Consider the following 27,121-nt stretch of genomic DNA (forward strand, 5'->3'; position numbering starts at 1 on the left):
AAACTGCTAGTTAGGGGGGAGTGGATGTGGGTAATACTGACACGTGTTTATCTGATAATATTGGTCAAAGTATCTCTTGCACAATACCTCAAGAGTTCTTATCTGTTACCCCAACTGGACATATCTAGGTGTTCTGGGGATAGAAACGTTTCAAGTGAGCAGGTAGCTAATGCCAGGGAAGAGAGCCTAAAAAACTTCAAGGGTTGTGTTAGGGTTATTAAATATACAAGAACAGCAAGTCTTAATCATTTATATAGTAATGTTAGAAGTGTGTGTGTGTGTGGTCAATAAAATGAGCGAATTCGAACTGCTGGTTAAAACAAGTAATGCAGACATAATAGGGCTTATGGAAACGTGGTGCCACCCGGAAATAGGGGATGATGAATTTCAGTATGGCTTGTATAATGTATTAAGGAAGGATAGGGTAGATAGAAGGGGTGTTGGGGTAATGCTTCTTATCAGAAGCAGCCTGTGTTCAACCTTAGCTTCCCCAGATTCAGACGTTTCACGTGCTAGTATAGAATCTGTATGGTGTGAGATAGTTGGAAACAAAGGTATAATGCGAGTAGGAGTAATCTACAGACCTTATGACGAAAGCCTCTACATGCAAATGAATGGACAAGTAAGCTTGCCCATTCCATTTGCATGTAGAGGCTTTTGTTATTTTCTTATTATGGATGATTTCAATTTGCCTCTAATTGATTGGAGTAAATGGGAAGGAAACTTGACATAGGGAACAAAATTTTAAAATCAACTAGATGACTTATTTGTATCAACATGTCAGGGAAAGTACTAGAGAAAAGAATATCCTAGACCTCATCACCCATGAATTAGAGGATATAACAGGGCTGACAGTAGAGGAACCGATCACAGAGTTCTACAGTGGATGATGAAGAGAGAGAGGTAGCAGTAGTAAAAGGCAAAGGAATGGGTTATAATTTCAGAAAAGGAAATTAAGGCTTAATGTGCTACATGTGGCCTCTGTTAACTGGGTAGATTTGCACAGAGAACAAATACAATTGAACTGTGGTATGCTTTTAAAACATTGATCACAGATGCCTTGAATGCGTATTTACTTAAAAAATACTCCACGTGGAGGATTCCAAGTTGGATGAATAGTGAAGTTGCCACATTACTTGAGCAGAAAAACGTGGCATGGAAAAGTTAGAGCAATAAAAAGTACTGAAGCCTATAACAGTTACAAGATGATCTGTAATAGAGCCACAGAAAAGGTTTGACAGGCAAATGCAGTTATGAGAAATTGCTAGCAGACAGAGCAAAGAGGGGGGGAATAAGGAATTCTTCACATATATATATAAATGCTAAGAGCAGGACAAACCAGATCAGACCTTTACGTAAGGGAAAGGGGATAGTATTAAATATGCCAGCTGCCGTTGCAGATGAACTCAACAGTTATTTTGCATCGATAATTACAGATGAAAACCTTTTGTGGCAATGGGGAATTGTGGGAGCGAAGTTAAAAAATATGTAATTAATGATATTGAAATTTCGCAAGATTATTTAATGAAAAAACTTTTGAGCCTATAGGCCAGTAAGGCTCCTGGAGTTGATGGATTATACCCTATAATCTTAAGGGAGGTGGCAAGTGAGTGCATTGAACCATTGAGGCTAATTATGCAAGCATCACTAGACTCTGGGGAGATTCTGTTGGATTGGAAAAGTGCCAATGTATTTCCCATACATAAGGGTGGTTTTAAGAGTGAAGTGGGAAGTTATCGACCTGTCAGTCTGACTTCAGTGGTAGGGAAAATCATGGAGGCAATGATCAAGGGTGGAATTCAGGATCATTTGGATAGAATTGAAATTCTCAAGGATACTCAGTGTGGTTTTTGTAAAGGGAAAATCATGTTGAAAAATGGCAGCTGTGCTTTAATCCAACAAAGTGTAAGGTATTACATCTGGGAAATAGTAATCCCAAAATAACTTATTCACTTGGTGGAGTTCAACTAAACCCAGTACTGGAGGAAAGGGACTTGGGTGGTGTTACGATACATTCAGACATGAAATTCTCTGAGCATGGTAAACAGGTTGCAAGGAAGGCCTATCGATGATCTATCGAACTTTTGCAAGTAGACTTGATAATCCCATTATATAAGGCTTTTGTTAGACCACACTCGGAATACTGTGTTCAAGTATGGAGACTGCACCTAAAGAAAGACATTGAGCTTCTTGAAAGGGTGCAAAGACCGTTAACTCCCTGGTGAGATCGGCAAAAGGGCATCCTTATGAAGAAAGACTTTGAATATGTGGGTTTCAGAGTTTGGAAACTAGACACATTAGGGGAGATTTGATTGACGTGTTTAAGGCTCTGAGAGGCATCAGTAAAATGAATGAGGATGAAATTTTCAAGATTATAAATGATGCTAGAACTAGGGGGAATAAATTCAAGTTACGTGGGGGGGGGACATGTTTAGATTGGACTGCAGGAAGTTTTATTTTAGCCAGCGAGTTATAAATTACTGGAATAAGTTGCCTATGGGTGGTAGAGGCTGACAGTTTCAGAAAATTCAAAGGTGATCTGGATAGTACCTTCGGGTGAGGGAAACGCATAGGATAGGTTTAATTTCCTTTTCGTTTATTAATTAGTGTTTTTTTTTTTGTTTTATTTGTTTTTTTTTTTTGACTGGTGCAGCATAAGCCATATGCTTTCTTGCACCATGCAGCTAATACTAAAAACAAAGCATAATAAAATGAAAATAATAAATTTCATTGTTAATTAAATTACATTTAAACGGAAATCATGATCCAGATTAGAGCTGCGAAGCAAAGATCACAGACTAGCAAGAGTGCTGTGACTCGGGGGAGAAACAAAGGGAGTGATTCTCCAACGCATCAGTCTCAAAAAGTGTGCAAAATTTGAAATGGTTGCTGACCTTTCTAAAACAGAACATCATTTAACCAAGGAGGATGCTTTTGTATGTGCTAGGTGTCTAGAGTGTCAAGAAATTAGGTGCCTTCTCAGTGTTCTGATGGGCATCTATGAGCGCTTGTGGTGTAGTGTAAATGCCCTTGAAGAAATTAGTGAGGGCCCCCATCAAGCTCTTTTGGCACCTCTGTAGCCAGGTGGGAAGGAGCAGCAGCGCATAGCACACGCTTCTTGATTAGACCGGGGTTCGAGCCCGTGACCACCAAATACGGAGAATGTGGAAAGGTCAGGGAATGACCACTGCATATTCCCGGAGCAATGTGGCCTTAGTTGCTAATGCTCCTAAAAACCAAACAACAAACCATCAAGCTCATAGCTGCCCAACTCAACGGCAGAGGTCAAACCCCCCCCCCTGCATCAGGCAACACAGAGAGAATTTCCAAGGCAGAATGCGCTGGTCCCAAAGGAACTAGTTATTGTTGGTGACTATTGTCAGGGAGGCAGGGAATATACTATGCAAGAAGGATAGGTGGAACAGGACCAGGTATGTCTGTCAGGAGCAAAGATTGATGACGTTGTAGAGCAGATATCATCTTTTAAGGGCACAAAAGGTGATATTGTTGTACAGATTGGAACTAATGACATTCAGCATAAGAGATCTGCAGATTTACTCAAGTACAGGTCAATGTTGAAAAAAAGTTGCGAGTTAGGGTTGAATGTGAAAGTGTCTGCAATTCTGCCCAGACAAGATAGGAAGGAGTATGTGATGAGAGCCTTGTCAATCAATTTGGCCCTGGAGAGATTGTGCAAGGTTCATGGAGTAGAATTTTTTCCAGCATGGTCTGTGCTTGTTGACAGGAGAGACTGGTTCTATAGGGATGGGGTACACTTAAATAGAAAGGGTGCAAGAATTTGCTGATGCTATCGAGGCAGTGTTAGGTCGGTCGGAAAACTACTAGCTCTGGGGGAGAAACACAGACTAAAAGGTTAAGTGGCTGAAGGCAGTGGCAAAAATGAATCTAGCACTGCTTCTATTGTTAATTTTGAAAGCAAGGTAATGGAGATTTCCAGGACTGCTGGGAGTCATAGTGGAACAAGTAAATACATGGGCTGTGTTAGGGTAACTAAGAGTAGGAACAGGTGCATGTATACTTACATGTACACCAATGCTAGGAGTATTATTTAATAAATTTGATGAGCTTGAAGTGCTAGTCAAGACATCAAAGCAGATATTGTTGGGATATCAGAGACGTGGTGTCATACAGACATAAACAGTGCAGAATTGGAATTTGGGGAGTACAATGTGTATAGTAAGGATAGACAGGAAGGAAGGAAGGAGGGGTATGCTTTTAGTTAAGAAACACAAAATATAAGGAAGTGCATCTAATTGATGTTGGTGAACAATGCAATGTTGAGTCTGTTTGATGTAACATAAGCACTGGGAAAGGAAAAATGAGATTAGATGTGTGTTTTTGGCCTAATGAATCTGATGAGTATAATGAGCAATTGTGCAGAGAAATAGTGGGCCAGTAAATCAGAATGTCTTATAATGGGGGATTTTAACTTTCCAGATATTGACTGGAACTTGTGGGTTGGTCACTCGCACACTAGCAAGACTTTTGTGGATTTATTGGATGACTGTTTTCTACAGCAACATGTTCCAGAGGTAACCAGAGGGAGTAATACTCTTGATCGGATTATCAGCAGGATTAACATGCAATAAGAATTTGCAGATAAAGGAACCACTGGGTGACAGTGATCATAATGTACTCATGTGGGAATTACTTAAAGATGTAACTACTATTAAGGCTAAAGGGAAGGACTTTTGCTTTCGTAAAGGTCACTACAGTGTTCTCAGACAGTTTGTAAATTCTGTACAGTGTAATCAACTGATGATGTTACCAATGTTGAATTCTAAATGGGAAGCCTTCAGGGACTTAATTTTGGAGGCTACTAGGCTTTTCATTCCAACTAAGAAATACTGTTCAAGGTTTAGGCCTAAATGGATGTTAGAAAAATTAATGAGGTTTGTGGCAGGGAAGAAAAATATATGGGATGCATATAAAGTATCAGGTGACACAGAAGCCTATGGCAGATATAAACTAGTCTGTAACCAAGTTAGAAAGGAGATTAGGCAGGCAAAGGTAGATTGAGAAATATTTGGCAAATGATGCAAAGAAAAACAGCAAAGAGTCATGTAAATTTTACAAGGAAAGGGATGAATCAGATTGGACCAGGTAACATAGATGGGTTGAGTAATGATGATCATGCTCAGATAGCTGATAAACCAAATGAGTGTTTTGCGTCTACATTCACAAATGAGGAGTTATTCAATGAGGGGAGTGCCAGATGTTTTACAAACTCTAACAGGGAGCCAAGTGATTTTGTAATAACTGAGAGCAAAGTGGAGGAGAAATTGTTGAAGTTAAACATAAGGAAGGCACCTGGGGTGGACAGGATCTATCCAGTTATATTAAAGGAGGCAGCAAAGGAAGTAAGCAAACCCTTAGCCATAATTATGAGAGCTTCGTTGCACTCAGGGAAGGTCCCCATGGACTGGAGGTGTGCAAATGTATCACCAATTCGCAAAGGGTGTTCAAAAGGTGACACAAGTAACTCTGGACCTGTTAGTTTAATTTTTGTTCTGGAGAAAATAATGGAATCACTGGTTAAAGAAGCATTGCAGAATCATCTAGAGAAGACTGCAGTAATAGTTAAGACACAGCATGGATTTGTTAAAGGGAGGTCTGTCTGTCTCCCCAATTTGATTGAATACTATGATGTGGTCACAAAGGAACTGAATACCAAAAATAATTTTGATATCATATACTTTGATTTCAGGAAAGCTTTTGATACTGTTGCACATGGAAGACTGCTGTACAAATTGGAGAGGTATGGCATTAAGGGTAAAGAAAAACATGATGGTTGAGTGTGAGACGACAGAGTGGTAATCAATGGACTCTTCGTGGACAAATGTTATTAGTGGAGTTCCCAGTGTTTGGTGTTGGGCCCATTGTTGTTTTGTATATTTATCAATGATATTGATAAATGTATATCAGGTTTAATGTCCAAGTTTGCAGATGATACAAAGGTTGGCAGGGTTGTTAACAACAGTAAAGACAGTATGCTACTTCAACTGGATCTAGATAAGTTGGGCAGATGGGCTGAGAAGTGGCAACTGAAGTTTAACATTGACAAATACAAATTACTATATATGGGTAGCAAAAACCCTAGAGAAACGTACCAACTGTGTGGTACTATACTCAAGAAAGTGGAAAGTGTAAAATACCTGCGGTAATTGTGCAGCCAAATATGAAGTTTGCTGGGCAGTACAGACGGGCCACCAGGGCAGGTCGTGGAGTCTTGTCAATGATATATTTGAATTTTTCTAGCAGGGACAGGGATGTGATTATCCTGTTATACAAGGCAGTGGTCAGGCCAAACCTTCAGTACTGTGCACAGTTCTGGAGGTCATCGGTTTAGGAAGGACCTAGAGTTGCTAAAACGAGTATAAAGAAGGACAAGATTGGTGAGAGGAATAAAGTTGGTACTCTTACCAAGAAAGGCTTAAGTTGTAGTGCCTGTAGAGTAGACATCTGTGAGGTGATCTGATTGAGGTGTATAAGGCCTTGAAGGGGTTGAGCAAGCTGAATGCTAATATTATTCTTCCTCTAGCTCAGATTAAGAACCTGAGGGGGTGCAGTTTCAAATTAAGGAAAGACAGTTGTAGAATAGAAATTTGCATTTAGACAGCGGGTAATTGATTGGTCGAACAGACTTCCATCTTTTGTTGCGGAAGTTGATAGCCTTAATAAATTTAAGGCTGAGCTGGACAGGCATTTGGAACGAATGGTGGGGCAAAATGGGAGGGTTTTTTTTTTTTTTTGGCTGATGCTGCATAAGCTTGCTTTCTTGCATCGTATGCTTCTACTAATGCTAACAGTGATTTCATAAACAATAGATGCACATTGTTTATGTGCATTCTTTGCATGAAGCTGTAGAAAAATTATTTCTTTGAATTTCCTTATTTTGCCCAATACATTTTGGGAAAGTGCCTAAGTTTTTAAATAGCAGTACTATTGAAGTGCAGCTAAACTAAATGTCCTATAATCCAACAGTACTACCAAAGTGCAGCTATACTAAATGTCCAGCAGTCTACCCTTACCACGTTCTCCTGGATACCAGATTTTTGGACTTCTACTTGTTAAATATCAACACAAATTAATTTTTTTTTGTTTAAGATAAATTTAGTGTAGAATTGCAATATCTATGATAATCTTTAACCTTCTACCAATATTAGTTTCAATGTTTTAATATTTGAAATCCTCAAAATATCACATTTTGTATATCCCTCTGACAAGATGAGTGGTATCTTATTTAATCTGTCCTTTGTTTTTTCCTTCTGAAAGCCAGCTGTAAAAAAAATTAGTCAAATGTGATGTTCACATATTTATTAATTTTGTGTTAAAGTATTACATGATATTTTGTTAAAAACTTTTAAACTCCACTCATTTTAAATGTAGAATACTTTTTTGATTTTAATGTGTGATAGTCCTTGAAAAATGTAATGGTGCATGTGGTGAATGTTGTTTTGGAGCATGTCTCACAATATGAAACTATCTCAAACCAGATATGATACTTCTAATTTTAGCACTTTTGTCACATTGTCGCTGCATATCGTGGATTGCTCACTCACTCACTAGCAAGACTTTTTTTTTTTTTTTTGAATTTTTGGATGACTGTTTTGTTCATCACCATGTTAGAGAGGCAACAAGAGAGTGATTCTCTTGGTCTGATTATCAGAATAAGAATCTGTAGATAAAAGAATCAATAGGTGGCACTGAACGCAGTGTATTGATGTTGAATTTACTTAAAGATGCAGCTACCAATAAGAGTAAAGCGAAGGGTTTTTGCTTTATTAATGGTGACTACAGTGGTCTCAGACTGTTTTAAATTTCTATATTTTTTTGTGTACAGGGTGTCCCAAAAATTTTGGTACAAACGTTTAGGCGAGGTAGGTAACATCTAAAGGAATGTGAGTCGCATAGGAACTCATAACCAGAAACGTCACTGTAAGTCGGTACCCGGCACTGTTCATAAGTTTGTGAGAGGGAAAATTTCTGGTTTACTCATTGAAGCAGTAGTCGCCACACAAAGAGCATGCATCAATATACAAACTATGAGCTGCAGACATGCACCTAGTGTATGGATTAGCAGAGGGCCCACACGGTGTGCACCCCCATGCAGCACAACATCGCTTCGCAATAAATGTGTGGGCAGGTATGGTCTGCTTAGTGAGAAGACCATACCTGCCCACTAAGCAGACACATTTATTCCGAAGCATCGCTTCGCAATAAATGTGTGGGCAGGTGACTGCTTAGTCGGCCCATACCTGTTACCATCCCGCATGAACACCACTAAATATCGGATCTTTCTTGAACAAGTTCTACCAGGGTTACTTGACGATGTTCCAGCAAATGTGAGACGCAACATTTGGTTTTAACATGACGGAGCACCTGCTCATTATGGAAGGTGTGTTCGTGATCATTTGAACAGGCGTTTTGGGCGTCGATGGATTGTCCGTCTGGACCCGTTGCCTGGCCCCCACGCTCACCTGATTTATCGAGCCTTGATTTCTTTCTGTGGGGGGCCCTCAAATCTATCGTGTATGAATCGCCTGTGGAGACGGAAATGGATCTTGTGGCGAAACTCTTCTGTGCTGCTGCTGCTACTTTCAAAGAAACTCCAGGTGTGTTCAACCGTGCCTGCCAATCCATGCTGCGTCGGTGTCACGCATGCATTGTGTCTCATGGTAGAACCTTTGAGCATCTGTTGTTACATCATGAAATGCATCCATCTCGTACTCCATTGTTAATATTATGTCAAATAAATGTTTGCTACTAATTACTGTCTTGTCATTTCTGCTTCTTGTGCCTCTGCTACTACTTTCCGGTTATGGGTTCCTATGCGATTCACATTCCTTTAGATGTTACCTACCTCCCCTAAATGTTTGTACCAATATTTTTGAGACATCCCGTATATGTTCAAATGTTAGGAAAGTAAGAAGGCTAAAATTGTGTTTCTCCTCAACAATATATAATGTTTACAAATATATACCCACATGTACACCAAGGTTAGGAGCATAGCAAATAAATTCGACGAATTTGAAGTGCCAGTCAAGACATCAAATGAGGACATTTTTGGGGTATCGGAGACATGGTGTCACTCAGATGTAGGGGAAGCAGAGTTTGAATATAGGGAATACAATGTGTACAGAAAGGATATAGACAGGATAAGAGGTGGGGTGGGTTTATGCCGTTATTAGCAGAGAAGCACAAAATCTAAGGCAGTGCAGCCGCTTGACATGGGTATCCAGTGCAGTATGAATCAATTCGGTGTGACATAAGCATTGGAAAAGCAAAAATTAAAGTAGGAGTGTGTTATAGGCCTAATGACTGATGAGTACAATGAACGACTGTACAGAGAAATAGTGGGGCTTGTAAATCAATGTCCTGTAATGGGGGATTTTAACTTTCTAGATGTTAATAGAATTTGTGGGTTGGACCTTCACACACTAGCAAAACTTCTGTAGTTTTATTGGATGACTGTTTCCTACACCAGTATGTTAGGGAGTTAACGAGAGAGAGAGAGAGAGAGAGAGTGAGTGTGTGTGTAATACTCATGATGTGATTATCAGTAATGATTATTCATGCATTAAGAATCTAAAGATAAAAGAACCACTAGGTGGCAGTGATCATAGTGTATTGATATGTAATTTACTTAATGATGCAACTACCATCAAGGGTACGGGGAAGGGGTTTTTGAATTTAAAGGTGACTACAGAAGTCCCACACAGTTGGACCAACACAATGGGACCAACTGATGTTACGATCAGGAACTTCTAAATGGGATGCATTTAAAGGGATTAATCTTAGAAGTTACTAGGATTTTTCATACCAACTAAGAAATACGGTTCAATGTTTAGGCCTAAATGGATGTCAGATGCACTGACTTTTGGCAGAGAAGAAAAATGCATGGCATGCATACAAATTATTGGGTGATACAGTACTTTGGTGGATATAAGTTAGTCTGTAATGAAGTCTCAAAGAATGTTAGGCAAGCGAAGGTAGATTACAAGAAATCCTTGGCCAAGGATGCAAAGAAAAAAAAAAAGCAAAGATTTCTTTATTTATGTGAACACTAGGAGGAAGAATCAAATTGATCCACTTGATATTGTTGATGATCCTGCTCAGGTTGCTTACAAATGAATTAGGTATTTTTTTCTTTAGTGATATGGATAAAGAGATGGTTGAATGAGGGAAGACAGATGTAATGAGTAGACATGCTTTTTGTGGACTAATGTTATTAGTGGAGTTCGCCAGGGTTTGGTTTTGGGCACATTGTTGTTTTCTATTTATTAATGGTATTGGTGAAGACATATCAGGCTTAATGTCCAGGTTTGCAGGTGATAAAATGTTGGATGGGTGATTAATTTCAGTAAGGATTGTATGATATTGCAATAGGATCTAGAAAAGTTAGGCAGATGGGCTGAGAAATGTATTGCATGTGTGGGTATCAGTAACCTCAGTATGATGTACCAACTGTGTTGTATACAACTTTTAATGTAGTAGAAAATTAGAAAGGGGGTAGTTGTGCAGTTAGATATCAAATTCTCTGAGCATTGCAGACAAGCACAATGCTCATGTGGAAATTTTATTCAGTGATATACAGGAATCTTGCTAATAAGGTTGAGGTAATTATCCCATTGTATAAGGCAATGGTAGGGGACATATCGTATATAGGTACTGGAATCCTCATTTTAGGAAGAATGTAGGTGTGCCGGAAATAAGATTGCGTGGTCTTACCAAGAAAGGCTTTGGTTTTGAAAATTGCAGCATCTGGGGAATAGACATCTGCGAGGTGATCTAATTGAGGTGTTTAAGGCTTTGAATGGATTGAGCAAGCTTCATTGATAATAGGATTCTGCTTCTTGCTCAAACTATGCACATGTGAGTGAATAAACTGAAATTAAGGAAGAATGAATACAGTAGACTCAATTTTCCCGGATAGATGGTAAAAATAAAATCCTTGATAATTGATTTCCCGGTTAATTCAAAAATATCAGAATGTTCAGCAAAGTACTTAAAAAAAAAAAAAAAAAAAAAAAAAAAAAAGCAATAGATAAAAAACAAAAAACTTACCACACACTGCTTGCATATCCAATATGGTGGTTGCGTAGGTATTAAAACATACCTGATAGGTAATGACGTATGCCTGCATAGGCTGCCAAAGGCTACCAGTGGGGGTGCACAATAATTTTCATAATACTGTATTTTTTACAAGTTTTGTTCAAACTTAAAAAGTCTATTTATCTTTAAAACGTTTTGTTTTTAACCTTATATTTTAATTTTACGAAAAGTAGGAGAGATAAGTAAAAATCAATTCACTTAGAAAAATATAAACATATAGAATGTTTTTTCCCTTTTGCATCTTTTTAACGAATGGTACTTCAAATATTTCTTAAAACCATTTTTTCTGACAGAACACTATTGTCTTGCTGCTGCAGGTAGTCAAGAAGTGCTTATACTTGATTTAAAGCAAGACTGTGGCTAATTTTTTGTGAATATTGATTTCCATGGTGCTGAAGCTTTGTAAATCGTTTCCCCAAAATGTCAATAAACTATCATTTTCTTCCGTTAACTTTCTTCCATTAAATTTCTGTGATAAATTGCTTTCATTTGTTGGATGACACCTTGATCCATAGCTTGTATTAAAGCTGTCACATTGGTGGGGCATAAATATTTTGCGAAAATATTTCCATCATCTGATTTTAGAATTTTCCTCATTAGGATGACTTGGTGCGTTATCTAACAGCAGGACATCTTTCTGTGTCAAGCTCAGTGACTGCAGGCATTGGTGCACTGAAGGCACAAATTTAGTTACAATATCTTCTTGTCTATCCTGCCTGACTTATTATTGTAGTATTCAACAGGTAAATTTGATATTGAAATACTCAAAAGCCCGTGGTCTTTTGATATTCCAATTACACAGAATTTCAAAGAATGAGACCTGGCAGCATTAGCACAGCAAAGAACTGTCATTCTTTGCCTTTGCATTTTATGTCCTAAGAGCTTTTACATCTGTTTCATAAGCCAAAGTTTTTGACAGAAGACATTTTCAGTACAATCCTGTTAAATCGGCATTGTAAATTTGCTCTGGCGTAAGGTCATTGGTTTTAATAAATTTTTGAAACTGGTAAATTCTTGTGCGGCCAGTGCATCACTTAGTTTTTCACCTTGAATGGCAATGACGAATGTCGTGCCTCTGTGTTAAAATCACCCTGAAATTTTAATTTGTAGAAAAAATATTTTGCCCTGGCTGCATAAACTGCAACATGCCTTCTGTTCTTTGTTGGCTAAACCAACACCATTGCCTTGTCAAGATTCTTGTATGTAGAATGTTTAATTGTTTTGCCAAGTCATGCCTTTAATGCTCTCAGATCTAATAGTTTCCCTTTATTTTGATGTTGCTTATGGGTTGGTCACCAACATAATGGTTCATTTAAGAATTAAAGTATACACTGTTTTCAAACTTTTGAATAATTTCAAGTTTTTGTTCAATTGAAAGCACAACTCATTTGCATTTACCCATTATTTTTGGTATTTCTAAACAAAAAAAATATTCACTATAAAAAAAAAATTGATACTCCTGTCATAAATAACAAAACACGATTTGTCTTTGTTGTGTGATGGAACACAATAATCCATAAGATGCGCTAAAACAAATTAAACTTTGTTCTATTTCTATTGTTTTCTTTTCTTTTTTTTTTTAGCGTTGAGTTTTTTTAGCATTTTAGTGAAGACAGTGGGGGTTGTGGGATAATAGTTACATTCATCTCCCAATCATGACTTATAATGCTGCTTCTTGTTACGTATTTACAACTTGCAAAACATCTGTTAATACATATTCTATTTATTACTTGAATTTTATGATTTCTGGTGGATGTTTTTTTTTTTTTTTTTAACTTTGGAGTCCTGAAGTGTCCTGGTAAATCAAGTCTGCTGTAGATATGTGGAGGCTTGCCTTTAGCCAACAGGAGGTTGAATGCTCGAACAAACTTTCATTTGTGTTGTTGCGGAAGTTGATAGCTTAAATTTAAAGAAGATAAACTATTGGAGGGAATGGAGAAGTGTAAGGGGATTTTTTTTTTTTGGCTAATCCTATATATACTTGTTTTCTTGCATCATTTACCATTACTAATATTGCATAGTCTTACTTATGTTGATTTTTCATCTTTAATCACAGAGTACAGCTATTCAGTCTCTCTTTCATTTGAACTTGATAACCTTTTCTTGAAAGCGTGATCTTTCAGATTTTCTCCTACTAGCTGAACAACTAGCTTCTTTCAGAGCTGATTATGTTCAAAGTTCTTGAGGGATCTGCCACCGTCCTGAAGGTGCAGCTGTTCACAATTGAGTCTTCTGAATGGCAGAAAAACAACTGCCATTATTTATTTGACTTAGTGAATCAATAGTGAGCACAGTAGTGGTCTGTTCTCTATATAACTTGTATATTCACAAATCTAGATTGGCTTTACAATTAAAACTTTTCCTCCTTTTACTTTTCCTGTTTACTTCATTTATGATCTTGTGGAAAGTAGTAGGAAGTCCTTTTTTGTATTTCCATGCCAGATAGTCAATACTTGCACTTGAATCTTATCCTTGCTATTTTTCTGTTTTCTTATTTGTTTACATGTCTGGTAATAAGCTCTTCCTGAATACACTCCTAACGATGCTTACGATATTCTTCTGCTGTTGAATACTAGTATAATATCAGTAAGCGAATAAATGAAATATGCTGATTTCATACCTTAGGGCACTTTTTGGATGAGTTGAAGCACAGATTTTGAGGTGAAAGGTAAATATAGTCTTATCAGGCTATCGTTAGTGGGCTTTAAAAAATATGACAGAGTGGTTGATGTGTAATCCTTTTCTGAGTGACCAAAAACAAATACACAAAGGTCTGCACTTTTTTTGTTGGGTTTTCAGAATTATTGTTTGAATAAAATTTTGCCCTTATTGAACCAGCAATATCTTTATTTAATGCAGGCCTGGGCAAACTATGGCCCGTGGGCCGCATGCGACCTTCCGCACATTTTTGTGTGGCCTGCGAGCTTTAATTGTATTTTTGAAAAAAGTTTACTTATTTTATGCCTTTTGCGATGGCTTTTTGAAAAATAAATTTGTATATGTAATACATTATAGAATTTGTTGACTTGTAAATTGTTTTATCATCTCTGTATTGTTCAAATTGAGATAGAATTTGAAATAGTGCGTGAACCAGAGCGAGCCAATGGGCGCTTTTTATAACGGTATAATTTGCGATTATAAACTAACAGCGCAAAACTACGGTAACAGATAACTGGTGATGACGACAACGGCTTTGCTGCGGTGGTGGAGTAATTGGATAGGACTGCTGACCCCGCAGTTCCAGTCTGTTTTCTCTGACAGTCATCCCGCAGTTAGTTTTTTTTTTGTGTTATCTTCGGTTATCATCTTGGTGCCAGTAGCAATAAAAATATTTATGCCCTTTTAAAAATGAATAAAAAGTGAAAAATTCAACAAAAGCATCGTGTCTTCAATGAAGAGTGGAATACAAAATATTTTTTTGCTAACATAAGTAACGAGACTATTTGTTTCATCTGCCGGGAGAGTGTCTCAGCGTTGAAAGAGTACAATATTAAAAGACATTTCACTACTAAATATTCCGAATGTGGAAGCGAAAAAGAAAACTGCTGATGAATTGATTCAAAATTTATCTAGACCACAAAATGTGTTTATGTGGCTAACTAAGGAACAAGAAGCCTACTGTAGAGGCAGGTTTTGTTATTTCTCATATAATTGCAAAAAGCAACAAGCCTTTTTGTGATGGAGACTGTATTAAAGAATGTATGACTGAAGCTTGTGGAATTGTGTCCTGACATTAAACACAAATTTGAGAATATAAGTTTATCTCAGCGAACCGTAGTAAGAATTGAATCTATCGATACAAATTTGAATGAGCAATTATCAGTATTTGAATCCATAACATGGTACTCAATAGCTCTCGACAAAAAGTAACAACCAAAAGAATACTGTGCGGTTATTAACTTTCATACGTGGATGTACCTCTAATTTTGAAATTATTGAAGAGCTTCTTTCAATGGAATCTCTTAAAGACCAAACAATGGGAGCTGATATATTTGAAAAAGTTGACAAATGCTTAACAAGATATAATTTACAATGGAACAAAATGGTAAGCGTAATAACTGACGGAGCACCAAGTTTGACAGGTTGACAACAGGACAAACTGTTGGAGCGTTAAAGAAAATTCAGTTTAAAATTTGTGAAAATTATCCTGATTATAATTTAATTACAATTCATTGTATTATTATACATCAAGTATTATGTAAAAATGTGTTAAAAGTTGAACAAGTCACATCTTGTATTATTAAACTAGTAAATTTAATACGATCGATGGGGCCTGAAACACCGACAAGTCGTTAATTTTCTTCAAGATATTGAATCAGAGTACACAGATATTCCTTATCATAGCCAAATTCGATGGCTTAGATTAGGAAAAGTTCTTCGGCGAGTATGGGATCTTAAAGATGACATCGTTCTATTTTTAAAACTGAAAAATATTATGGACTTTCCCGAATTAACTGATAATAACTGGAATTGTGATTTTGCGTTTACCATGGACATTGTGACACACTTAAATACTTTCAACACTGTGGGAAAAATTTATATGCCCATGATATGGTAAAAAGTTTGAAGGGATTTCAATTAAAACTCCAGTTGTTCCTTCGACATTTATTGATTAACAAGGTTAGACCACTTTCCAACCATGAAGTAGCTGAAGATTCCAGAAAATAAATTTGAAAAATATTGTGAAATTATCAACGCTTTGAATGACTACTTTTCACCAAGATTTGGCGATTTGCGAAAAATTGAGGCAAGTTTGGCGATAGTGCGCGACCCATTTTCAATAGAAATTGATAGTGCACCGAGTGAACTACAGCTTCAGATTATAGATCTGCAGTGTGATACCGATTTAAGGGAATTGCACTGTCGTGAGGAAATCTGTAAATTTTACAATACTCTTAATTTGGACAAATTTGATGAACTTAAAGATTTTGCCTGGAAAATGTTGGTTATTTTTGGATCAACCTACATATGTGAACAAACATTTTCCATCATGAATCTAAATAAAAATTCTTTACGATCAAGCATCACAGATGAACATTTACAAGCAGTTTTAAGAATCTCAACTACAAAATTAACACCCGAAATTAAAAAAAATGTTAAAAGATGTAAAACAGTTCCATTCATCTCATTAAATTCTTGGTTGTTAGAGAATAATTTTTTTATGTTATATTTCTTCTTCATGATAACAAATAACATATATCTGAAAATAGTATTTTACGTGCGGCCTGCCTTCTTTTTGAGTTCCTATTGTAGCCCAAAAGTTTGCCCAGGCCTGATTTAATGCAATATGTCTGCTTGTAACAAAGTATTTATGATACTGTTCATTGAGATAATCAACGATATTAGGCATATGTGATGTGATTGAGGCTTTAATGGATTGAGTAAGTTCGGTGCTGATGGGATTCTTCTTGCTTGTATCTTGTACGTGGGCATGCACACGCACACACAAATTGAGGAAGGATGGTTTCAGAATAGATGCATGGAAGCTTGCCTTTAGCCAGTGGGTGGTTGATTGCCGAAACAAACTTCCATCTGTTGTTGTGGAAGCTGATAGTTTTATGATACTTTATTGAGATAATCAGCAATATTAGGCATCTGTGGGTGCCTCCGTAGCTGGGTGGGCAGGAGCAGCAGTGCATAGCACACGCTTCTTGATTAGACTGGGGTTCGAGCCCATGACCACCGCATATCCCGGAGCAATATGGCCTTAGTTGCTAATGCTCCTCAAAACAAATAACAAACAACATAGGCATCTGTGAAGTGATGTGATTGAGGCTTTGAACGGATTGAGCAAGTTTGGTGCTGATGGGATTCTTCTTGCTTGTACCCTCTCCCCCCCCCAACACACATTCAAATTGAGGAAGGATGGTGGATAGTTTAAATAAATTCAAGAAAGAGCTAACACTATTGGAGTGAATGAATAGGCATGTCTTTTTTGGCTGATGCGGTATAAGTTTTCTTTCCCACACATGCTAATATTTTATAATTTATATCAGTGGTTCTCAACTGGGGCCATGTCGTATTTCTGAGGGGCTGCAGGTAAAAGTTGTAAAATTGGGGTCCATGGAAACTTAAGTGGGTCACAAAGTTCACTTCTAAAATAAAATTATTACTAATATAAAAAGAAATTAGTGAGATCCGTAAGGATCTCACTAAACTAAGGGACAATGATATTGTAATATTTTTTGTTAGGAGCATAATTGTATGTTGTGAATAAACAATATTGTATGAGTAAAAATTCTATTATAAATATTCTTGAATATTAATATTATAAAAATGAATGTTATAAAAACAAATGAATATTATAAACAAATAATACATGTTGATAAAGTACATATCTATTATAAATATTGCATTTATTATAATTAAACAATGAGAGTGGAGCCACAGGTTAATGAAACTGAGAAGTGGGCCACAAGCAAAAAAAAGTTGAGAACCATGCTTTAGATCTCTCTCTCTTTCTCAAATTGAGGAAGGATGGTTGCAGAAGAAATAAATTTTCTGTTTATACTCCTGGACGACCACATGGTCAGAGGAGTTCACAAGGTAGAGAGACAAGAAACAGCACTGTATTCAGCAGTCATGGGCTTGAACCCGGGTCACTCAGGGCATGTGTACTTATACACCCGCGTGCCTGACCACTCGTCTACGCCTGAATAGATGAGTTGAAGCTTGCCTTTAGTCAGTGGGTGGTTGATTGCTGAAATGAACTTCCATCTGTTGTTGTGGAAGCTGATAGTTTAAATAAATTCAAGGAAGAGCCAGACAAACTATTGGAGTGAATGAATAGGTGAAATGGTGTCTTTTTTTTTTTTTTTTTTTTTGGCTGATGCTGTATTATAAGCTTACTTTCCCACATCATTTGCTACTACTAATGCTAATATTTTATACCTTAGATCACTTACTCTGAATTCCTCTGCTTTGCTTTGGCAGCAATGTAGAATCCAAAGAATTGCAGAAGTCTCTTCCAAAATATATTCTTCAAAAATTTTCAAAATGATGAGAGGAATTACATCAACATATGGATGTTTCTTTGGAATTTTTTTTTTTTTAGGATTTTTGGAAGTTATTTGTATTCATTTTTAATTTATAGACACGATGTCTTCTCCCACTCGTTGTCGTTCGTTGGAGTTCTGATGTATTTTGGTCACGGGTTTAGAGCTCTTGGACCTCAGATGCTGGGTATGTTGGATCGCTAATGGTGTGCCTCCGAGGGTAGAATTCATTTCGTTATTTTAATATTCATTTAAATTCAAGGAGAGTGTTAGTGAAGAAACGTCCCCATGCATATATTGAGGTAATTCCTCATTATTTTGAAAATTGATCAATAACGTAGGACATACTGAGCCTTGTTGCTCTTTCATTTACTAATTATATCTAATCTAATTCTTCTAATTTAATTCTTCAAAAAATGGAATTCTGTTGCCATTTAGTTCTTGGTAAAGTTATTTTCCTTTATAATATCTTCAAATCAACAATTAGTAAAAAAAGCAGTTGGGGGAAAAAAAATTCAGTTGTAGTTTTTAGCATACTTTATTTACTGACTGATATCCGCAGTATAAAACAGTAAAAAGGAAACTATTTGAATGAAACAATGCTTTGTTTCCAGTTTTCCTCACAATCCTCAAGTGACTGATTTTCATCAGTTTCTTTGTAATGTTTACTAGGAACATCATTTGGATCAAAATAATAACATTGTCCTTATCTGACAAAAACAAACCAAACTCTGAATTTATGAAGTATCAGTAAATGGCAGTACAATTAATACACTGCAAAGGAAAACAAATGATCTTGTAACATTGCTTTCTAAACATAAAATTCTAGTTTGATGTGGAGGTCACAACATCAAACTAGAATTTTATGTTATGGTCCTAACGTGGACCATTTGCATTCCATATTATGGAATGCAAATTTCATGATTACTTTTGACAGCAGGTATAGATAGGAGCAGTTATAGACATTTAGTAAAATTTGTAGAGCACAGAATTATGGCACCATATATTTTTACTTTGGTTATAGTTCTTTGCTTATAGTTTACAGTGTGCATGAGCACAACTGTGTACACTCACATGCACACATATTTGCATACATATGTGTCAGTTTCAGGGCAATTGCAGTACTGAAAATATTTGACTTTATATTAAAGGGATGGCCCTGTGTTGGTTTAATTTGGTTTCCTTTATGGAGAATGTTAGGGTCTCTCACTTTGTAGAGTTGATTAGTCAATAGCTTAGTAATCCTGATATAGTTTGATGGATTGTGGTAATGGCAGGTGATTAACTGCATATCTGAAACCACACAAAGAAATTAAATGTGGTTAGATCTTGATGAATGAGGCCACTTAAGAGGATTATAATGACTGATGGAGTGGCCTGGAAATTGCTTTCTTAAGTGTTGCACACATCAGTTAAGACATTTGGTATGTGTATTGCTACATAAACTGCAGTGTGTACTGTTCTTGAATAAGTAAAGTTGTTCTATCATGTCTTTATAGCCTTTGTGCACCCGGCCTTAGATGATCTCTCACTTGTAGCAGATAATGGAATGACATGCTCTTGTGTCGAAAAATTATTCTTTCCAGTTCATGGTGGCGCATTATGGCCTTAGCTGCCAATGCACCATTAAAAACCAAATCAATCAATCAATCCAGTTCACGGTGATTGATTTGCTGTAAAAGATGCAACACAACAAACTGCATCCTCAAAAAATAAAAAATAATGGAGTTTCATAAACTTTGAACTTTATGCACAGAAAATATTTAGGGCTGTTGTGTTGTTATACGTGCTTATTAGTCTTCTCACTTTCTCAACTTATGGTGAGTGTTGATTCTTAATTTATTAGCTGTTAAAAAAATTTATTGGTTAAACAATGGTACACATTTGTTGGAAGTTCCACTTATCACTGAAAATATATTGAAAGGTGTTTTCATCATCTTCAACTGTTACCATGTTGTCACACAATGTCTCTTGTTTTTCTTTATCTTTATTCATTACAAAAGAAAAACATGTATAGGTTTTTAGTTACTGCTGCAGTATTGGCAGTAACTAAAAGCCTACAAATTACAGGTGTAATTTGTACAAGCTTCCAAGATTATTGAGGATCTAGGTTTATGATACAGTGATTTTTTTCAGGCTATGCTAATATTCCATCATTTATTTTGCTGACTATAGGCCTTTTCTATTACATGACCAGCTTGCACAATTTTTGTGCCATTTATACGTAGCATAATCTACTAGATGGATTCCATAAAAATTCTTGTATCACTGGTTTAGTTTTCTTGAAGCACAGTGTTTCTCTGCACTTACCATATGTTTATTCTTCAGAAGTATGTCTGATGGGCATTAACATGACTGCAAACTTAAGGAAAAATGTGATGTATATTGCTGCTTATCTTTTCTTTGAAAAATAAAGATGTGTGAATTCAAGCTACTTTGTATTTATTCTATAAAATCTGATTTCATTTTATGTATTTTTTTTTTTCAGAATGAACTTTGCAGTTTGCAGCTTTGCTGTATGCTGATTTCGTTATTCATGGTCAAGCTTTCGACACCCCATTTTGCTGATTGCTGGCAGCTGCAACCTTCACAGGTCAGGTGCTGAATTATTCACTCAACCTTATCGTGTTTGGCAGTTTTTGGTAATATGCACCCACAGGAAACTTTACCATCGTTATTTGTTCATTGCCCCAGAAGCACCTGTCAATGAATCACTTTCCCAGTGATTTTTATTGGCTGGTAAGTAAATTTATTTGTGTGGCAGAGTGCAAATTTCTTTTAAAGGTTATATTGCTAGGAGGATTTGTGTATTGTACAGAAAACCTCTTTGCATCCATTAATAGTATATATTACATTCTGATACAGAAAGTGCTCAAAAAACTAATTTTTATAAATTACATATTGAAATATGTAATTAAAATATATCTATATTTTTATTAGATTACATTTACAAATTGTTTTCAGTAGCAAGCTAAAACAAAATTGAAATTGCATTTCACTTTTTTTTTAGCCTGTTACATGTTTAATTTCAGGTCACCTGTTTAAAAAGATAATATTTAAACTTTGAAGCCTACAAAAATTTAAAGTGTTCATTAATATATCTGTTATAACAAGAGCACAAAGTATTACTGCATTTTTGATCTCTCCATCCCTTCCCTTCCCTTCCCCCATAAGTACACATTCCTTGCTTTTTTCTATATGGCGTTGTGAAAAGATCTAGGTTGTGTTGGAAGGGTTAAATAATTTAGCAACTCCAATTACACTTATCTATGTAAGATAGTTCCTTAAACCTCTCTGCATAAGACTAAATCAGTTTCCCATTATTTTAAATAGGGAAGTAAGGTCAACATGTCGGTTCATTGTTTAAATTCCTTTAGCTAGTGAATCGTTAATTACCTGAATATGTTGAAGACAGCTTGGAAAATCAAACTCAATGGTACCGATGGGAGGAGTCATACAATTTTTTTTTTTTTGCTGATGTGCCAAAAGCCTGTGCCTATGCTTGAATTTAAAGATAAGAAATAAAACTTTTTAGAATTAGAAAATAGATATTACACTTTATCACTTTTATGAGTAAAGAAATTCAGTTCAACTGGTAAGAACAGTCATCGTCATCATCAGATTTTCAACCTATTACTATTAAACCACCCGTTGCTTTCCACGAACTTGGCTTGTGGTTTGCCGTACTTATACTTAATATCTTCATAAATACTTGTTGCTTTTGCTTGAATGGCTGTTAGACTCGGGGCACTTGCTTCTGAATATGATTTTTCATCTGTATTATTAATAGCTTTTCCATCTTCGATATAACACCTGAACGCTGTTTTATGATCACTGTTGAAGCAGTGAGACCTAATTCCCTTGCAATAGATGACAAACTTTGGCCTGCTTCATGCTTCTTAATCATTTTAATCTTCATTTCTAAATCAACTTTGTTTCACTTTCTGGTACTACCACCTTGCACTTTCTGTGTTTGCACTTTCACTTTTCACCACCACTTGCACCTTCTGTGGTCATTATTGTAATACATAAATAGGAATGAAGAGAAGTTTCTGAAAATTTTTTTTTTATATGATTGAAATCTTCAATCATATAAAAAGGAAGGGGAAACACATTTCACCATAATAACGTAAAAACCCACACAATTCCAGTTATCGGTAGTATTGCAAATGCAATAAGATAGTTTACTACCCATTTATAATTAGATGCACTAACAGAAAAGCCTAGTTAACTGGAAAGTGTGCAAATTGTTTGTATTGTTTTGTGGTCATGACCTCCAGAAATGTGCTTTAGAAAAGTATCACAAAGACATTCAAAATTGATTCTTATAACAGAACATATGATAACGATGAAAATGTAATGCAATTTCCATTATATGACCTTTTAGAGAGATAAATAGCTTAGTAATATAACGAAAATTTTCAACTTCCAAGGACTTGGAAAGAATTACCGTATTTTCCGGCTTATAAGACTCGGGTTTTTTTCCTCGAAGAAATACTCAGAAAATCACCCTGCGTCTTATATGGTCAATGTCAGATTAGGCCTAAAGACTACCGGCAATGTATTTTCGATGATGCAGTGCCGGTAAACTGAGTTCTGAAAACTTCCCTTTGAAATTCACACCAATTTTACTTAAGATTTATCTGTTGAAATATTTTTTTAACAATTATCAGTGGTTACAATCTATGGCAACAGTACATACCAGTAATCCTTTTTTTGTGGAAAATTTGTTTAAATCTGAGTGATATGAATCTCACAATCAGACGTAAGTAAAAACTTGTTTCATTTTCCCATGTGTTTGCTTCCTCTATAATATGATCTCTTGCTTTTATGGTATTCATCTATGATCTCGCACTTTTATGGTATGGGGGGGCTAATTAGACTGGATCAGGATTTTTCAATTCCAACCATCTTTTACAAAGAGAAAGTGACGCCCGTATTTGTCTTAGGGGGAGTAAGAATTTCTGTTACGTTACTTCTGTCAGCTTTTTTCAGAAACAAACATTTCATTATTGGTTGAACATTTACCCAAGCGTATACCATTATTTTGAGAAAAATAATTACCATATTTAATTTTATTATTATTATTTTCTTTATCAATAATTTTTTTATAAATTTCAGGACACCCTGTTATGTTAATATTTTTAAAAATTTCTTGTGTTTTATGAATTGAATAAAAAACTCCATGTTGTAAGTCCATTTAATAAAAACATTTAAAAAAATAATTGTAACTCCATTTAATCTATTTTTAATACCTCTACCCCCTGATTATGTCCCGTATCAAGCCATGTCACCATATTTGTTTACATCAGTTGGTAAAAGATCGCTTCTTAGTTTCACCGTAAACAGTATCGAAGGATAATAGAAGGGTTATTATTTTTTCCAAAATATGTGGCTAAAACTAGGATGCGTCTTGTATGCCCGTGCATCTTATAAGGTGGAAAATACGGTGCAAAAAAAAAAGTGTTAGGGTTCACATTACGATATTTTCACAATACCTCCATTTATCCCTACAGCTGCAAAATAAGTTTCCATATTTTTTTCAGTTTGCACTGGCTGGCAAAAACTTATGTAAAGTTGAATTTGCATAAGTTGGGGAGTTCCTGTAGTTGTTACTTTTATATCATAAATAAAAAGTGCATTGTTTGCCTTATATCATTGTCACTATGGTCCAGAGAATAACTTGTATAAAGTTTTTTTTTTACAACATTGTTTCTTTGAGAAACATGGAGAACATTTAGCTTTGAATCCCTTTTATGAATCAATCTGAAAATTTTGTTGCTATGCTTTGCATGCTTGATTGATATAGTTATGAGGGGAGTTCAAAGAAGATTTATATTCACCCAGAAGTAATGATAGAAATTTTTTTTTTTTTTTTTTTGTGTGATCCTCTAAATTTTTATGGAAACTATGCAGATTTTGGTTTCGATCCGACAGTTTTTTCTTTGCAGGGCTGAATGTAGTGTCACATAGTGTTTCAGGAGGGAGTGCCACCAGTGGCTTTCTACATCTGTGCCAAAAGTGCCCTTGTGAAGAAAACAGAGTACTCTGTAAAAAGCCAGACAAAGGGTTGTGTTGTATGTGTAAAGTATTATGTTGGTTTTTGTTTTTTTCTGGCTTTGGCTGCAGGGCCCCTGGTGGGACCCCAGTTTCCTGTTCACACACCTCTGGGAGGTAAGTAAGACTGTCCATTATTGTCTGGCTGTTCTTGTCCATTTAGAGGACAGGCTGATGGGAGAAGTGAGAGCAGGGAGGGATACAGATGAATGCATACCCTAGTTGACAGTGGAGGATTTGCTCTACCAGGCAAAAGAAAACCCCAGGGAAGAGAAAAAGACACTTAGCAAGGGTGCTGGGTGTAGTTTTCATTGGCATCTGAGTGGGTTTAATCCATGGAATTCCATCCATTCTGAGGCTGGGTTAGTAACAATACCACCTTGTGATACAAGGTGGTATTGTTGCTAATCTTGTTGCCCTTCTTCCGGGTCAGTAGGAGTTTCCTGCCCTGTATGAACAAGGTTTGCAAATTCTACCCTGATTGATGTCAGGATTAGCATGGGATTAGTCCAGATACATCCAGCAGAGGTCAGTTCTAGTAAGGAGGAAGTCCATGGAGTGGATTCAATTCTGGTGTGGGATAAGTCTGACACGTATGGTCAATTCCAGTGTAGGGTGAGTCCAGTAGGTATAGTCAATTCAAGTGTAAGACAATCCAGGAGGTGAGAGCAGGTGGGGGGATATAGATGAATGTATCCCCTAGTTGACAGTGGAGGATTTTCTCCACCAGGCAAAAGGAGAAACCCCCAGGGAGGAGAAAAAGACACTTAGCAAGGGTGCTGGGTGTAGTTTTCATTGGCATCTGAGTGGGTGTTTAATCCATGGAATCCCATCCATTCTGAGGCTGGATTAGCAACAATACCACCTTGGGATACAGGGTCAGTAGGAGTTTCCTGCCCTGTATGAACAAGGTTTGCAAATTCTAACCATGATTGATGTCAGGATTAGCATGGGATTAGTCCAGATACCTCCAGCACAGGTCAGTTCTAGTAAGGAGAAAGTCCATGGGACGGATTCAATTCTGGTGTGGGATAGGTCTGACAGGTCAATTCCAGTGTAGGGTGAGTCCAGTAGGTATAGTCTATTCAAGTGTAAGACAATCCAGGAGGTGAAGACCTCAGTATTATTGAGAATCCTACCTCCAGAAGAGGGGTTACAATACATTCAGAGGAGCAGAGGTCAGTTGCCAGACTGAGATGAATGGCTGTTCTGTTTGATATCTATGGGTGTCCTTATAGTAAGAAGGGTCTCTTTTAGTAAAGAGATCTTATTCGTATTTTGTAAATGCTCAGTAATAGCCCTCTTCATTTATGAACAGATGATTGAGGCCGCAGGGCAGGTCATTAATCGTGGTGATGAGCACACTGCAGAGGTCTTAATACAATGGGCAGGAGTAGATGGGCCCAATCTTCAGGTTGTCCACATATGCAGAAGGGATTATTAATAATTCCCATATACGTGAGCTTCTGTTTAATCAACCTGTGGCTGAAGATCAAGGAGGTGGCATGGACTCCTGGGGAGAACCAGGGTGGTGGTTTTAGGAAGGTTTCAGCAACTTATCATAAAAAAAAAAACTTCTGGCAGGAATTTTTTGTAACGAGGCCTTTTTTGGATCCAGTAGGGTCTGCACTACAGGAAGTAGTGCAGACCCTACTGGATCACCTCCACATTGAGAGGGAGGACTCCAGCAAGAAACTAGAGGACGGGTTATGGACTGTACGACAGGCCCTGGTAATTGTAAGAGAATGGAACTGAATTGACGCAAGTTTCTGTTTGTTGTTGCTGATGATGGCCCTTTTAAACCACACACCAGCACCATATGTGATGGCAGGAATGAATAGCACTTTATAAAATAGGGCAGGAGAATGTGCCTGTTCAGGCCCCCAGTCAGAACTACTAATCATGGAGGTATAGTTCATGATTTTTCTGTGAAGATAAGTGATTTGCTGGTGGAAATTGAGTTTACTGCCCAGGCCTATTCCCAAGTGTCTTAATTCTGTTACCAGTTTGATGGTTTGTTCAGAGATCTTAATCAGTAGAGGCAGTCAAGTACGAATGGTACTCTTTGGGAGTACCATTTATACTTCACAGCTTCGGAAGTATTGATTTTGGTTTCTTTGATGAAATCTTGGGCATGTGTATATTGTTCCAAGTCTGGGGACCTATAGGGCTTGATTGATTGAGGCCTCAAGGGATGCTCTGGTGTCAGTGGAGACTAAGAATAAGATCATTGGTATAGGCTTGCCTTGATGATCCCAGGTCCAGGTTAAACAGTTCATCTAAGACTGTTCCACAGAATGGTCAAGGACAGAGCCCTGTGGATCGGATGAAAGAAAGATTGGTCAGTTGATGAGATCATTATTTTCTTGTGTAACAGGTCCTGGATGCAGTTGTAGAGGTTTTGGTGAATCTGAGCCTGTCAGAGAATGGTGTACTGCCAAAGCATATTGAGGGCCCTAGTGAAATCAGTGGTGATTACAAGAATGTTTTTGGGTGGTGGAGGTGGCAGCAGTTAGTTTTGCAGAGCATCTTCAGTGCTACAGCCCGGCTGGAACCATTCTTGCCTCTCAGCAAACCAGCTTCGTTGTAGTGTAATGAGGACCAGTTGAGCAGAAGATGCTCAAAGGGCTTGCTCAGTACTGGGAAGAATGTGATTGGACGGTAGGATCACAGCTGGTCTGGTGATTTTCAGGGAGCTCTGAGTATCAGGCAGATGTTGGCGAGCTTACATTCAGAAGAAAATGAAGATTTATCTGTGCCACCTTCTTGATGACTTCCATCTCAATGAGTTTTGGGGGGGGGGGACATTTCGTATCCTTCATTCTACAGAGGGCTTGATTTAATTTGTCGATCAGTGGTTGCTTGTTTACCTGATTATCATATTGCTCATTCTGTATACAGATCTCAATCTGTTGGGCAGTGTCAGTTGCAGG

At 37.0% G+C, this 27,121-nt stretch overlaps 1 protein-coding gene across 2 annotated transcripts in view; it reads left to right on the forward strand.

Moving 5' to 3' along the window:
- LOC150077582 (serine/threonine-protein phosphatase 1 regulatory subunit 10-like) overlaps positions 1-27,121 on the forward strand; it is a 540,490-nt gene that overhangs the window by 26,946 nt on the left and 486,423 nt on the right. For both annotated transcript variants that reach the window (XM_090385982.1, XM_090385983.1), the window contains exon 2: positions 20,620-20,870. The gene's annotated coding sequence lies outside the window, so the exon portion shown is untranslated. The remainder of the gene's footprint in view (positions 1-20,619; positions 20,871-27,121) is intronic.

Source organism: Mastigoproctus giganteus, chromosome 12 (genome assembly GCF_048544385.1).
Source record: "Mastigoproctus giganteus isolate SK-2022 chromosome 12, ASM4854438v1, whole genome shotgun sequence".
Lineage (NCBI taxonomy): Eukaryota > Metazoa > Arthropoda > Arachnida > Uropygi > Thelyphonidae > Mastigoproctus > Mastigoproctus giganteus.